Consider the following 17,238-nt stretch of genomic DNA (forward strand, 5'->3'; position numbering starts at 1 on the left):
TGAAAATGTCAACAGCTATTCCAAGGAATTTCTCGTAACTCATTCCTAGGAATTTCTCGTAACCAGGTCCGAGAAATTTCTTGTAACCCATTCTGAGTAAAATTCTTATAACTCTATTCCAAGGAATTTCTTGTAACCAATTCTGCCAAAAAACCAGAGAAAATGTCGTCAAAATTTGTGGAAATTCTTGGGAATTTCCAGAGAAAAATTCTTCCGAACCAATTCCTGGGAAGTTCCTGGGAACTATTCCCAAGATTTTCTCAAGAGTTCCTAAGAAATATATTGAAATATTCTCAGCATATTCCTGAGTAAATTCAATAACCAGGACGTATGCCCATTAGTAGTGAATAATTTAACACAGAACAATCATTATTTTAATATTGATTAGTTCAAAGGTTTGCCGTGAACTGAAGCTTACGTCAAATATATTTGAAGAAAATATTATTAAATAAAATTGAATGAAAAAAACTTTCCGTAACTGTTATATTTGTATCTAACTTTAATATCTTTATCAAAATTGAGCGCAATATAATGCCCTGAATTCATTCTAAATGTAAAAACAATGAGGTTGCAAAAAGATTGTATTTCAATTAAAGAAGCAATATCTATACAAATATGGATATAAATTAAAGAATACATTTATCAATTTAACACCCATACTTGTGATATTAAAACTAATTTGGTTCAGCCGTTTCGATATTTATCAATACTTATATAAAAATAATATTAAATGCCAAACGATATATACCACATTTTATATGAATACATAGCACATACAATATCTTTTAATTTGATGAACACAGAGACATTTAAATAAATTTATAATAAAAACAAAGATAAAATTTAATAAATAAGGTTTAAAAATATCAACATCTAGTTAAACCATTGTTGAAGCATAGTCTTGATTTTCTGACAATAGTGTCTAGAGTAGAAAGAGAGAGTTTAACCTTGAGTTTACAAGGAATTGCAAATCTTTGTCACAAACTTATGATTTTCTAATCTCTATATCTCTGTATTAAAATGCCCTAGACCTTATTTCAAACTATCAATTCTGTTAGATGAAAAAATCTAAGTTTGAAGTATCAAAGGTTTACACCATCAGGTGGGAAAATATAGGTATCAGAAAATCAGAGTTTGTTACAAAGACTCAATTCTTTTGTGTAGCCTTTAGCATATAGAACAGAAAGGGACAATCAAAAATAATAGTAAAGATTAAACTTTAAATAATGTCCAAAAGCAAATCTAGGTCAAAGAGATCCATCACACTCTTTTAAGTCATTAGATTCTTTCCAGGCTAAAGTACATGAGCACGTAGGAAAGGAATATTTATATACTGATTCTGACAAGGAACAGTTAGAACAGGATACTACAATCCTTGATTGTAAACTTGAAAAATGAACACCCTAGGTGAACTAACAACTGAACTAGATAAGAAAAAGATTAGTGGAGAAAATTTAGATAGAATCATGAAAGATTTGTTTAAAAAGTATGATACTGAAAAAGAAACAGTTGATGACATCGTTTCTGAGCGCTTTTTAATGCTAAATACATGTAGAAATTATAAAGACTTAGCTCCACCCGATAGTTTAAAATCTTCTAATAAAAAGATAGACTTAGATAAAATCACAAAATTACAAAGAGTTTTACAAAACATCCCTACCTTTACAAAACATCCCTACCTTTACAAAACATCCCTACCTTTACAAAACATCCCTACCTTTACAAAACATCCCTAGCTTTACAAAAAATAAAAATTTTTCTATACGCAAACTGCTTAATGGATTAAACTCGATTTCTAAAAACTTGGGTTTTGATATGACTGAAGCTGAAATATGAATTGATCTTAAATCAGAATTTCAGAAAGTTTCTCCTAGAGTAAAGAGTGCAGTAAGAGGGTATACACATGACTCACTTAAAAGATTATTCGCAAATTTACTGAACATGATTCTTCAGAAACCAATCATGAAGCTTTTTCTGCTCTTGTAAATCAAAAAAGTAAATTTATGAATTTGCATGATTTTACAGAAGAAATTTTAAGACTTTTATCACTTTCTAGAAAGAATTCAGATCGACAGAGTCAACCGTTTATAGACTCTGTAGAGTATATATTACCTAAACGGGTTTTGGAAAAACTCCTTGACTTTTTAGATTCATATGAAATCATACACAAAGGAAAATATCCTGAACTGCCTACTCTTGTGGATTTTATTTATAAATATTGTCAAGAGATCGATGCTCACATCAGTCTACAGTCTACAGTCTACATTCTACAGTCTACAGTCTACAGTCTAAACTCTACACTCCACACTCTACACTCTACACTCTACACTCTACACTCTACACTCTACACTCTACACTCTACACTCTACACTCTACACTCTACACTCTACACTCTACACTACTCTACGCTCTACAATCTACACTCTACACTCTACACTCTACACTCTACACTCTACACTCTACACCCTACACTCTACACTCTACACTCTACACCCTACACTCTACACTCTACACTCTACACTCTACACTCTACAACTTTACACTCTACACTCTATACACTACACTCTACACTCTATAACTTTACACTCTACACTCTTTACAATACACTCTACACTAGAGATGTCAACGTTTTGATTGTTCTAGATTCATTAAAAGTATTAACGTTTGAAATGTTACGTTACACATTATGAAATTTTATGGCATAGTGTACCGTTACGTAATGAAATTACTGCACTTGAATACCTTATACAACGTTAAGCTTTAGTAAATGTTAGCGAAAAAAAGTAAGCTCCGTTAGACTTTTGCATTTCCAGGTTTAAAAAACTTTCCCAACGTTCGTTAAAGCTTTTGTAATATAACCTAAATATATTAAAAATAGAAAGGTTTCCCTCCCATGGCAAACCAAAGAACATATGAAAAAGATTATCAATATCAAATCATAATACTATTAACTAAAAATAGTTTATTTTTTAAATTTTTTTATTCGGTAATTTTGTACTAAATAATTGTTGTAAAAACAAAACCAATTTTGAATGATCTAGGTAGGCGATAATATCAATATAATAAAGACGAATTTTTCTAATTAAAAGTTTACAAGTAAGAAGGTAGAAGCTTTTTTAATTGGCAACTTCTTTTGACTTCTCTGTTTTTGTGTATCCATGCTGTTTAACAGAATACTAAAGATGAATGTAAAGTGCATTATTAAATAATATTGATGAATGTATAGTGCATTATTAAATACTATTGATGAATGTAAAATGCATTATTAAATAATATTGATGAATGTATAGTGCGTTATTAAATACTATTGATGAATGTATAGCGCATTATTAAATACTACCGATGAATGTTTAGTGCATTATTAAATAGTATTGATGAATGTAAAGTGCCATTATTAAATACTATTGATGAATGTAAAGTGCCATTATTAAATACTATTGATGAATGTATAGTGCATTATTAAATACTATTGATGAATGTATAGTGCCTTTATGAAATATAATATTGATGAATGTATAGTGCCATTTTTAAATACTATTGATGAATGTATAGTGCATTATTAAATACTATTGATGAATGTATTGTGCATTATTAAATACTATTGATGAATTTATAGTGCCATTATTAAATACTATTGATGAATGTATAGTGCCATTATTAAATACTATTGATTAATGTATAGTGCCATTATTAACTACTATTGATGAATGTATAATGCATTATTAAATACTATTGATGAATGTATAGTGCCATTATTAAATACTATTGATGAATGTATAGTGCCATTATTAAATACTATTGATGAATGTATAGTGCCATTATTAAATACTATTGATGAATGTATAGTGCCATTATTAAATACTACCGATGAATGTATAGTGCCATTATTAAATACTACCGATGAATGTTTAGTGAATTATTAAATACTATTGATGAATGTATAGTGCCATTATTAAATACTATTGATGAATGTATAGTGCCATTATTAAATACTATTGATGAATGTAGAGTGCCATTATTAAACACTATTGATGAATATATAGTGCCATTATTAAATACTATTGATGAATGTAGAGTGCCATTATTAAATACTATTGATGAATATATAGTGCCACTATTAAATACTATTGATGAATGTATAGTGCCATTATTAAATACTATTACAGTAAGAGTGAATTATCAACACTCCTGCGGCACTAGTACTTAGAAACAGCACTACTAGGATATTTTTCAGAACTGAACAGCAAATCATAGTTCTGAGCTTTTTTAGTTGAACAGCCAATCATAGTTCTGCACTTTCAGAGTTGAACAGCCAATCATAGTCCTGCCCTTTCAGAGTTGAACAGTCAATCTTAGTTCTGCATTTTTAGTTGAACAGCCAATCATAGTTCTGCATATTTTAAGTTGAAAGTCTATCATAGTTCTGCACTTTTAGAGTTGAACAGCAAATCATAGTCCTGCACTCTCAGAGTTGAACAGCAAAGCAAAGGTATGCACTTTCTAAGTTGAACAGCCAATCTTAGTTTTCGCTTTTTTAGTTGAACAGCCAATTATAGTCCTGCACTTTCAAAGTTGAACGGCAAATCATAGTTCTGCACTTTCAAAAATTTAAAGATTCATAGTCTGTAGAATAAGTAAAATAAGCAGAATAGGATGAGTTGATTTAGTAGGATAAGTAATGATGAGCAGGATGAGTAGGATTAGTACGATGAGTAGGATGAGTAGGATGAGTAGGATAAGTAGGATGAGTAGGATGAGTAGGATGAGTAGGATGAGTAGGATGAGTAGGATGAGCAGGATGAGTAGGATGAGATGAGTAGGATGAGTAGGATGAGTAGGATGAGTAGGATGAGTAGGATGAGTGAGATGAGTTCTATGGCCGAGGGTAGTTTATAAACTGAGCCCACTAGTTTGAAATCAATTAGAAGACTAGTTTTCAGTTCCATATTCAGTATTCAGTAAAGATGTGGGACATTGGCGGCAAACCCCTATGTTGTGGGTTAAACTGAATGGATTTACAAGCACACACAGATATAGAAATTATTGGTTATATAATATGTGTATTTATTATAGATTTACTGATGAATTATATTTTTAGGTTTGATTTCCTTATGGATTATATTTCTGGTAAAAATAGTAATTTCTAAGGTTTCAGGATATTTCTCGCTTCCGTTCAACTTTCTAATAATATTTCTATCTGCTTGATCTTCGAGCAGCTATTTTTCTCTGTTGATCGATTTCCTGAATTTTTCTTTTTCAAGGGAGTGACCGGCAATGTATGGTAGTTGAACTGAGAATGTAGTATTGTGGAGAAATTATTTAAGAATTATTTACGGTGTATATTTGTTCAACAAGAGCGCAAAGTCTGTCTTTGAAATCCTCATAAATTATAATTATTATAAAGATTTATTCACACACAAAGATATAAATACATTTATAAATGGTGTAGTTTAAATTTGTTTAAATAAATTGTTCACTTTTTAGGGATAATTTCGAGAATCGGTTTTAAAATAGATTTTAAATAACGACGTCGAAAAATGTAGTAAAAATTTTACAGTAAACTAATTAGTTGTATAGGAACCGGTTGAGAAAATAGAAATTAACTATTGTCATCAAAAATAAGTAATCTTATTCAGTTATTGGTTTCTGTAATGTCTCTTTGTTCTCAAACTTTTTTTGTAGATTTCCTTTAATTTCTTTGAAAAGACGACATTTAAAGAATTTGAAGAAATTTGCTCACATATTTGTAAAGGATAAGAAATTCAATATAATGATAGATTCTAACATATTGATGTATTGAGAAAATTTTAATTTAGAATATTTTCCTCTAGCATACATTAGGCCCAATTAAATTCTTGTACAATAGATGGCAACGTGGTATTTGTAAACTCTCAGTACAGCAGTATTCTTACGTCACAAGTGTCAACTTACAGGGTGTTCCAAAAAACATGGGAATTCAGTAACGAATTGGATGTTATCTTTGTTATGAATTAGCATTGTAATTCCTAATTTCAAAAGCCATAATATTATTATGTCTGCTAGAGTTAATTTTATGAAAAGGGTAAAAGACTGTAAAGATGTGTCTATAATGTCTCCGCAAGATGAACAGTGAAGACGGACAAGTTTACTCTGTTTGAATACTGCAATTTTCTTGTTTTACTAAGTACAACCGTTTGCAATAAAAGCATAAACAAACAAAATGTGAACATAGCAGACGAAACTCTTACAGATTACACCTTTCTCAGTAATCTAAATTAAAGAATTGTTTATAGAGACAATATCGGATTAGTCACTGAATTCCCATGTTTATTGGGACACCCTGTAGTTTTAGTGTCCGACAAAATTATTAATGAATTTGAGAATTTTAAAATAAAGTGCTTATCTTACAGTAACATAAGTGCAATTTTATGTGTTCTTTAATTTTTTTACATTATATTATTTAATCTTGGAAAACATCTAAACTTATGTGAGAAAATTTCGTTTTCCTTGTTATAATTGACACTTGTGGCGTCGTGTATAATTATTCCATTTCTCTGTTGCCACCCATATGTACTTGATAATTTATTTGATTAAGCCCAATTTGTTCGTGGCAAATCACACAAAAGGTTAAAGAGTGATGAAATTTGAAAACTTTATTCTGTAGAAGTTTGCTTGTACCAAGAAGAAAATATAAGGCAAAAACGATCGTTTTAAAACTATAGTTTTTGGTTCATTTATGCCTTATATTTTCACATAGGATAGCAAATTTGCACCTTTAAAAAAGGTAACTTCTGCAGAATTCAGGAATTGAAAATATTTCTTGATACACTGTTAGAAATGCCATTTTGTAAATTTTCAATATCATCATATTTCAGGCCAATACAAACAGTATATAGAAGACATTCATTGATATATCGTTTGAAATTTGATGTTTTCTGGTCAGAATGATTTTACTTGAATTAGCCTAAACACTAGTTGATATAAGTAAAATTAGAATCACATCAAATTTTTAAATGAGAATTGAGAGAAAGCAATGTCAGTATTATTCAAGATACTTTAAATACATACATTATTGATCTCTCTTAGAATTTACTTGAAGAGAGTCAAATTTTAATTGAAGTAAGCAGAATTCTGGTTAATGCAGAATCCAAGTAGTATTCTGATTGAATTGAGTGCCGGTACGTGTCTGAACGCCGGATCACTGTAATTAAAGTAAGCAGGATTATGCTTGCTTCGATTTCTGATGATTGAAGTAAGTAGAATTCAATTGAATGTAATTAGAATTTAGCGTACAGGCCGTAAATTTATATCAAGCAGAATTATCGTTGATATATTACAACGGATCTTCATGGCTTGGTGCGTGAACTGAATACTGTTGATTGTAAGCGGGTTTTTCTAACAGTGTACGTACAAGAAATATGGGAGATCTCTATACCTAACTTAATCTTAATCAAAGATTTCGAACTATTTACTAATACGCAATAAACATCAAAAGGGGAAGGTGTTGCAATTTATTGTAAGAAAAACTTGAATCCAAAGTTAATACCTGGCTTAGTTTGACAAAATACTTTCACTTTTGAGTTGATTGCAATAGAAATACAACTTGAAAACGTTTCAGTTTTAATTGAATCTTATACAAATAACAAATATTTCACTGTCAATAATTCATCAAATCACTTTGAACAAATTTTTAACGAATTATTATCTTTTTTAGAAATTTGCAATAACAGGAATTGCAAATCCTATATTTTCTCAGACACTAACATAGATCTTCTTAAGCAAAACAATATTGTTCCCTTTAGATTTCGCGACCTCGCACTTCTAGACCATATTATATCTAATATTAACCCAAAAAAATACAAATATTTCCAAAATATCGTATCGATTTCAGACCATAATACAATATTTCTACCAATTAATCATGATTTAAAACACAACGAACATTTCTTTCAAAATCTCAAAAGGAACATGAATGATAATAACATAAAATCGTTTAAAACTGCGCTTGAAAAAGAAAAGTGGAATAATGTATTTTTATCTCAAACTGCAGAAATGGCGACAATAGAATGTAATCAAACATTTTCAGGAATTTGAAAAACATTTTCCTTTACAAAAAAAAATAAAAAATTATTCCTAAAGTAGATAAAGATTTTTTAGAATTTCTTCCACCTCTTTTCATGCATTCCTTTGCTTATTTTCCAACTGATCCAGTAGAAATAATGGAAGAATTAGAAAGACTCGAAAACCTCTGAGAATATAAATGGAGTTTAAGTAAAATTACTTAAAAACATATCTACAGAAATAGCCCCTGCTTTATCATACTTTAATAAATTAAGCCTTGAGACAGGTGTATTCCTTAATTGTTGGAAAATGTCCAGAACTATTCCTATTTATAAAAAAAATATAAAAAAGACGACTTATCTAGTTTTCGTCCAATTCGATTTATCAATAAATTTTCTAAAATATTGGAAAAAACCTAGAATAAGTAACACAGCAAAAGTTTTTTGGCTTTGAACATACTACTTCCATTAAGAAAATTAGGAATTTTATGTTATAAAATTTCTATTTCAATTTAAAAGAGACCAATTACCACCAACATTTAAAAATGATTTCATACTATCAAAAAATATCAAAAACGCAAATCTTAGAAATAGAAATAATTTTTATATTCCTAGAATAAAATCTATTAAAATTGGACTGCTTCCTCCTAAAAATTTCCCTAAAATATGGTATGAAAATAAAAACACTTTTCTAAGCTTTGAAATATCAATCTTATTTCGAATTTTGAACAGAATTTAGTAGAGGATTTTTATCAGCAGAACAAATGTTTTAATTCTAACACAAGAATGGAAGAACGCAAAGACGACTTTACAAAGAAAAGATTAAAAAGATTAAAAAGAGATATTATCAAACATAAAGGATGTCAAAAATCGGCGCGAATTAAAAAGATGCTTAAAAATGCCCTTTTGGTGTAAAACCTATATCTTTTTCACAACCTATAAAGCTTATTTTAAATAAATCTATCAGTTTTATTTCTAAAAGTTGTTAGTTCATCGTCAAAAAATAATAATAATCCACCACCAGTTTATATTAAATATAATGTAATCAATATATATGTAACTTTCCTTTTCCTTTCCTTTTCCTTTCCTTTTCCTTTGATTTCTATTTTTTTTATTTTTTAGAATTGGGGGAAATATTCCCACAACCTCTATTTTTGTAGGTTTTAAAATATTTTCTCCTGAAACACTTTATTTTGTATGTTTTTGTTATATTTCATAAATAAATAATTACTTACTGACTTACTTAAATCGCATGCCCCTTCTCAGATTGTCATAAAACCTTTTTAAAGTCTAAAAATATTAAAAGTTTCCGTAAAACGAATCTAGCTATTGCCCATCGCTAAAAGGGGGGTGATTTCCACAAAACGTATTTTTAGAAATCACAATTTGAAATTATTTGCATTTATTTGGATTCCCCCTGTAAGTTGATCAGATCAGTTTAGATATGGGTACCCCCCTCCCTCCTTCCCCGTATCCCCGAGTCAATTCTTTAAATTGAATAATTGGACAAACACAGTTTAAAAATCAAACATTGTTCACACACACACACACAAACACAACCTTACACACCATCTCCCATAGAAATACAGGGTTACCCACAAAGGATAGGACTTCAGAGATTTTTTTATTCCGTTTTCTTGCATTCAGGGTTCCTTGTAGGTCAAAACTGGCATATCTCTGTGCTTGGTCATTTAGTAAACCATCAAAACACCCCATTGAGTGCAAAAATTTAAAATCAAGCTTCAAATCGTCATATTTTTAGAGTTTTGGGTCGTCTTTACAGTCTCATTCTTTGTAGGTAACCCTGTACATTCAAACCCTCCCCCCGCACCCACATAGAGTAAAAATGCGTACTCAGAAATCCACCCAAAAGAGGCTGTTACTCTTTATAATTTACCTGCTGTACAGTGCACACACCTGCTGTACAGTGTATACAACCTGCTGCACAGTGTATACAACCTGCTGTACAGTGTACACAACCTTCTGTATAGTGTACAAAACCTGCTGTACAGTGTACACAACCTGATGTACAGTTTATACAACCTGCTGTACAGTGTACACAACCTGCTGTACAGTTTATACAACCTGCTGTACAGTGTACACAACCTGATGTACAGTTTATACAACCTGCTGTACAGTGTACACAACCTGCTGTACAGTGCACACAACCTGCTGTACAGTGTACACAATCTGGTGTACAGTGTACAAAACCTGCTGTACAGTGTACACAACCTGCTGTACAGTGTACACTACCTGCTGTACATGTACACAACCTGCTGTTCAGTGTAAACAACCTGCTGTACACCGCAAAAGCTTAGTTGAGGGTGAAAGGATTGGTCAACAAGAAGCCCTCATTTTAAAGAGATTCATGCACAATGATACTCTTCAAACCTCTATTTTTATTTTCTAAGCTTTTTCTGTCTGAATATTTATAAATCTCTGTTCCAATTTTTTAACGTTTTATTTTTCATTCTATTTCTTGATTACACAAAATTACTCTTTAAAATCTTTATTCTAATATTTCTGAATATTTATGTCTTTATGGCCGGGAAATTGTGCGGTTATTTTGTTTTTAAATTTTCGTAGTCTTACTGCTAGTTAAAGTTGATCAGATCTATTCAAAGAGTACAGAGTTTTTGCCACAAACTCAAATTTTCTAATGCCTATATCTTTGCAACTTGATGGTGTAAACCTTTAATATTTCTATTTTAGACAATAAAATCCAACAAAGAATTTATAGTTTGAAATATCAAAATATTTAAAAGTTGGGTTTAGAATACAGCAAGATTTTCTTTATGTAAAGAAATGATTATTAACCTAATTATTTATTATTTTTTTTTATTTTATCATTTTTTTTGTATTCTTACAAGGAACTCACATTCATTGACACTTTGTAGGAAAAAGGCATTAAATGGGTTGCTGAAATTTTAAAATATATAATTTTCTCAGTTTTTTTTCATGTTTATTGGATCCGCTTCCAACATTTTGACTTAAAACAGTTTCCAACCGATTTAGATTGATTAAATTAATACAATAATATATGCCTTTAACTTTTTTTACATCACATTTTATCCTAATTTGTATGCCGGATCTCTTTTATGTAGCTATCTGTAAGTAAACAGTTCGTGAAGTCAAAATATTAAACCAAACTTTCAATGGCGCGCGTGCAATATAAAGACTAAATTCAAAAGAGAAAAAGTTACATAAACTTAATTGGACATATATACTTAATTCAAAGAAAATAAAAATTAATAAAATTCATCCACTGCGCAGATAGATTTTGTAATTTTTCAGAGAAAAATGTAAAACGAAGAGTTAGAGTTTATCTCATAATAATCCCTTCAACGTCATGGAGTGTACACTGTACACTGAAGTGTTACACAAAATTCAAGTTGTACAGAATAAACCAACCCAGCATTTATGCTTCGATGATCTGAGGCACAGACACGGCTAGGCTAATTAGGTCTAAAGTTGTACATGGTATGACATGCAACATTTCAACAAAAGGTTTTTGACTGCCATCTATCGGCCACGTGTTGCATATATTACCCATCCAGACGGGTAAAGTTTTACAATTTTTAAAGAAATACTTTGAACATGAAACTTAAAATTTCTGATTTTTGAAGGTTTCATATTTCATATTCAAAGGACCCTAAAATATCCTCAAATACAGATGTCTGTATAAATGTAGCTTACTTGCAATATATATGTTTATCGACTAAAGTGCAAATATGAAATGAGGAGGCACATTATAACTAACTAGCCTTTTGACAGATTCCAAAGATTAGATCAAGTAGATAAATTCTCAGTTAAGTCAGTATAAAGAAGATTGTGATTAATTTCATAGAGAAATGAAAACCGAAGAGATAGAGCTTGACCACACTCAACTCAAGTATACATTTGAATCTGAGCTGAACCGACCATAGGTGGAATTTTTGAAATTCTCATTCATCCAGGGATCCTGGAGCATAGTTCTCCAATGTTTCTGTATGATGGAGGGCGGTTGAACATTTTTTTAAATAGACAATAACCCTGGATAACGTTTCTCTAGGACATTAGCGCACAATCCATGAGCTGAAAACTTCAAAATGGTGGATAAAAACCGGTTTTTGATTTTCCCGCATTTGTGGTGTCATATTAATTGGACTAATGATCGATTGAACAAACGTAAGTTTGGGATTAATGTTTATTAAGACTAACGTTCAAAAGGACTATAGTCCTCAAATGTGATAAAATATATGTTTTTAATAAGTTCATATTAGACATCAAAAATGAGTAATAATGTCATACTTTAGAGTTAGACATGTAACTTGCAGCACAAATATTTTGAGATTATTGAGCTTTTGAAGCAGCTAAAATAGTTATAAGCCTTGAACAATAATTAAATAAATAAATAGTAATTATTCATTCGATGTCTTTGATCAAGATGCCTGATGTACACAATGGTAGATTGGCTCTTACCCTTTATCTCCTTATCTCTATAAATCAATGCATTATTTAGGGGCGCATACAGGGGGGGGGCCGGAAGGACCTTCGTACCACGCTGACAGATTCAGGGGGGAGGCGTAGCCCCCCCTGAGATTTCAGAATAGCTTCTCAACAGCACTTAAGGGAAAGAAAACCTAGTGCAAAACAGCAAAGTCAAAAACATTTCCCCTTCACCGCGCTTTTTTGTTCCTAAATCTGGATTTTTTTGTTCCGAAATAAATCTGTATCCTGTATCCGCCCTTGGCATTATTTAATTATGATCTTGCAGTTTCTAATAAACTATACAGTGTAAATGCACCTAAAGATGCATTTGCACTTTTCAGATTCAATGCATCTACCTGATCACGTGGCAGAGGGAGGGATGGAGATACGGCGATGAACCCATTATGTTGCTTTTGTAAAACAGAATTATCCGCACATAATGAGACGTCAGACGACTGTGCGGAATTCATTTTTGTATTTAAAGTTTGAAGCCGTCGTAAATAGCGGAAGGTATTCATGTTTCAGTACACTAACGACAGTTTCAAACTTAGAGGAACGTGAAGTAAGAAGTAATTTCAAATATCATTTCACAAGGGTATCTTATAAACCTCTATCAAAATCAAACGTTTAGAAAAAATATACTTTAGAAAAATATCATTCTTAAACAATTTGAAAAAAATAAAGCTATTTACCATTAACTAATTGATATTACAGTATAATGTTTCTTCATGAATCGTTAAACATCCCTGACATATGCTGTGACAAAAAAGATTAAAGGAATTTTGAACGATAAATTCCTAAATATTTATGTTAAAGAGACTGAAAGCATAATTTCAAGTTACCCTTAATTAAAAGATAACAATGCCCAATTCACAACAGTACCCTTGAAACCTATATCTGATCAGTATTGTGGAAGATATTGCCGTTTTTCTAGGTTTTAAATTAAGTCATTTAGTATTATAATTTCTATATTTTTTACTGCAGTAGAAATGTGAAATTAACCTTTGTTAAAAAACCACAATTAATGAAAATATAAACATTATAAACATTGATATCTAATGCATCTTTAATCAGACAACACTATTAAGGGTCCATTGTGAATCGGGTTTTGTCATCTTTCCATTAAGGGTCATTTAATTACGCTAGCAGTCCCTTTATGCACACAAATTCTAAGCTGGAATAATGTGACATCATACAGTGATAAACAGAAAACTTTGGAATTGGAAGACGACTTTAATAATAAAGTTATAAATTTAAAAAGTCCAATGAGCGCAAAACACAGCATTTTGGGCAGTGTAAACAGACCCATTTTACTAAATTAGTGATTTAATAAGTGTCAAGCAAAATTATTTTCTTTGTAACAACATCAAATACACTAAAGTATTGCTGTAATGTCGTCTTCCCATTCCATTGTTTTCTGGTTATCATTGCATTGACGGATTATCCTAAAAGAATGAGACTTCCAAAGGACGACCAAAGGACAATTTTATTTTAAGCCTTGAACCCACAAATGATAAGAAAAAAAATTTACGAAATTTGCTATTATTTTAAAAATGTTTTTTTCTTTCATTAGGTTTTTTTTTATTCGCTTTGTTAACGTTTTACAAATTAAACGTTTTTTATTTGTTAACAATTTGAAAATTTAAGGGTTTTCAGTATTCAAAAAAAGATGGGTTCGGAAAAAATGTAGTGAGCCCCCAAATTGATATTTATGGGTTCTAGGCCATAACCTCCCTCACCCCCCCCCCCTCACCATGCAGAAGATTTTATTACTTAGATAGCACTCCCGTGAAAAAGTAGCCTGTGGCGATCATAAAGTGTGATTAGGCAAACTGACGACATTTGTTTTAGCTTATACATTAAAGTTTATTGGTTAATTTAAACAAAAAAAAACTTTTTTTTTCATCTAGATACATAACCCTGGGAGCAAATTCCAGAACCTTGGGAGTAAATTCAACTACCCTGGGAGTAGATTCCAAAACTTGGGAGTAAATTCCAAAACCGTGGGAGTAAATTCCACAACCCTGGGAGTAAATTCCAAAACCCTGGGAGTAAATTCCAAAACCGTGGGAGTAAATTCCACAACCCTGGGAGTAAATTCCAAAACCCTGGGAGTAAATTCCAAAACCCTGAGAGCACCCAACCCTCCCTCCTTCAGTAGAAATATTATTTTTGAGCTAAAAGGAGTAATGAATTTCGTTTGAAAATGATTTTGCAGTTTCTTTTAAAATACAAAGTAAAGAGTAAAGACGCACTTGCAATTCTTATATAAAATGCATAGCTTAGTACTCTTTAACCATATTTTCATACACCAGAGAGGGAGGGATGGGTGACCATGGAGCCATCATATATAATTCTCTACGTAGTTAGCGATAATTGTTGCTTGCTTCTTAATTACAGTTTGGAACCATATCATTATTCACAAGGCTCCTATTTTTACAGGATCTGAACCGGTATAAGGATTTACCGGCCTATAGTGTTCTGGTATACCTTCAATCGTACCAACCAGTCTAGACTATCCAGTGTAAAGTCGAACCATGGCACGTTTTATTTATCAAATGGAAAGATCTAGGTGCTTTTTGTTCCTGAATAAGTTATTAAGTCTTTCACTTAAATCAATGTCGTTGAAAAATTTAAAAATAGTAAAAACAAGGTTATAAAAGTTGTGACTAGAAAACAGTTAAAAATTACAAATTACAACATCTTCTTAGCTAAATTTGTTTATAAAGACGACTATAAAACTCCACAGTTATCATCGAATAAATACAGAGTATTTATCTTTTTATTCTGTGTATGTAACGTGCGAGACATTATGTGGACCAAAAATCCTTCATTGACAAACGTCATTAGCTGTTAGCATGGACCTTACATAAACGAGAAACGTACCCTGTACTGCGAAAAAAACGTCACAGAAATTGAAAAACAAATAACCTAAATAACTTATATTTCATTGTGAAATTACCAGAGTTGAAAAAGGAGAGGGTTCAAATAATTTTGTAAAATTATTAGAGGCAAGTAAAATCCAGAACCTTGGGATCATCCTTCAGTAGTAATGCATTATTTTGCATTACAGTTGCAGCTCATGGATAAAATTTCATACTTTTCAGTTGAAAGCGCAAAATTAAAAATGGATTATTTCCGAAAAAGTATAAATGCATTTCTTTTGCAAGATATCTATTTTAAGTTTAAACTTGAGCTCGTGGATAAAGTTTCGTAATTTTCAAAATAAAACGCAGTAAACTATTGAATAAAAAATAGGGTGTATTTTAGACAACTTTTTGTTGTTGCTCTTTTTGTGAAAGTAATTGAAAAAAATCTTTTGTTATTAGATAATTGCTTCTTTTCGTCAATGAAAGCATTTGTTGTTTCCCGCTGATTAACATTACTATGACTATTACGACATTTCAGAAATTTACAAATGTTTTTTTTGTGAATGGAAAATTTTGCAAATTTAAAGAACTTAGATCTGAACTTTTATGTTGAGCATTATATAAATCTGAAACGCTCGATCTTGATACAGAATGTGGGTTTTTTTAATTTATGCAGGGCATGAAGTATGTGTGGAAATTGATAAACTTGACCTCGATATCCAATGTGTTCACTGTTAAATTTGAGGATCATTGGCTATCCGGGATATTAAAAAGGATTAAAAATAGTTTGCAGATCTTCATAAAATAGAGATAAATTCTTGATCTGGATATCTGAGTTCTGAGCTTTAAATCTATTTATTTATTTATTTATTATTATTCAGCTAATTCTACATAGTATCCAGATCAATTATTGATCTGGATATCCACAATTCTAGAGTTCCGATTTATAAATCTATTAAGGTCTAAATATTCTATTAGAATTATTTTTAATGTACCTAGAGATACGCATAGGTACTTGATTGAAAGTATTTCACAATGTTTACATGTAAAAACTATGTTAGCTAGCAGATGTGTGTCTTTCTATGAGACTATTGAAGCAAGTTCTAAGCTTTGCATTCGATTTCTTTCTAATTTATGTAAAAATGACCTTAACACAGTTCTTGGCAGAAATTTATTTCCTATTGCAAATGATTGTTCTGTAAATCCTGAAATGAAATATTTAGATGTCACATTGGAACATGCGTGGAAAGTTCCGGTTTTACAAGAACTTTTAAATACAAGAATGAATAATCTTAATGTTGAAGGATTCGATGATTACGTAATAACTTAAATGATAAATATGTTATGTAATGAGTAATTATCAATGTTGTCTATTTGCTCATAATTTTGCATATTATACTCTTTTCTTTTGGAAACCTGTATTTTAAAAACTTTATTTAAACAAATTTTAACTACACCATTTATATATGTATTTATATCTTTGTGTATGAATAAATCTTTATATAATATATATATATATATATATATATATATAGAGAATAAAGATTGATCTCTGTATCCACAATTTAAGAGTTCCGACCGCTAAATCTATTTATTTATTTATCATTATTATTTATTCCCAAAAGTATTTTCCAAAGGGCGACTTCCCAAATGTGCAATTTCCCAAGCGGCAAATTCAAAAAGGTTAGGCTAGTCGTTCTAAGGCAACGCAGGCTGCAATGGGGGCCTAGCGCTGCGTCTTGAATGGGCTATGGGGCCGAGCACCGTGGCTGGCCGTTGGACCAGGCTAGGGACCGAGTGCTGTGGCTAGAACAGACTGGGAAAGCTGCCGCTTAGGAATTTGCACCTCTGGGAAGTTG

Source organism: Eurytemora carolleeae, unplaced genomic scaffold (genome assembly GCF_000591075.1).
Source record: "Eurytemora carolleeae unplaced genomic scaffold, Eaff_2.0 scaffold1601, whole genome shotgun sequence".
Classification (NCBI taxonomy): Eukaryota; Metazoa; Arthropoda; class Copepoda; order Calanoida; family Temoridae; genus Eurytemora; species Eurytemora carolleeae.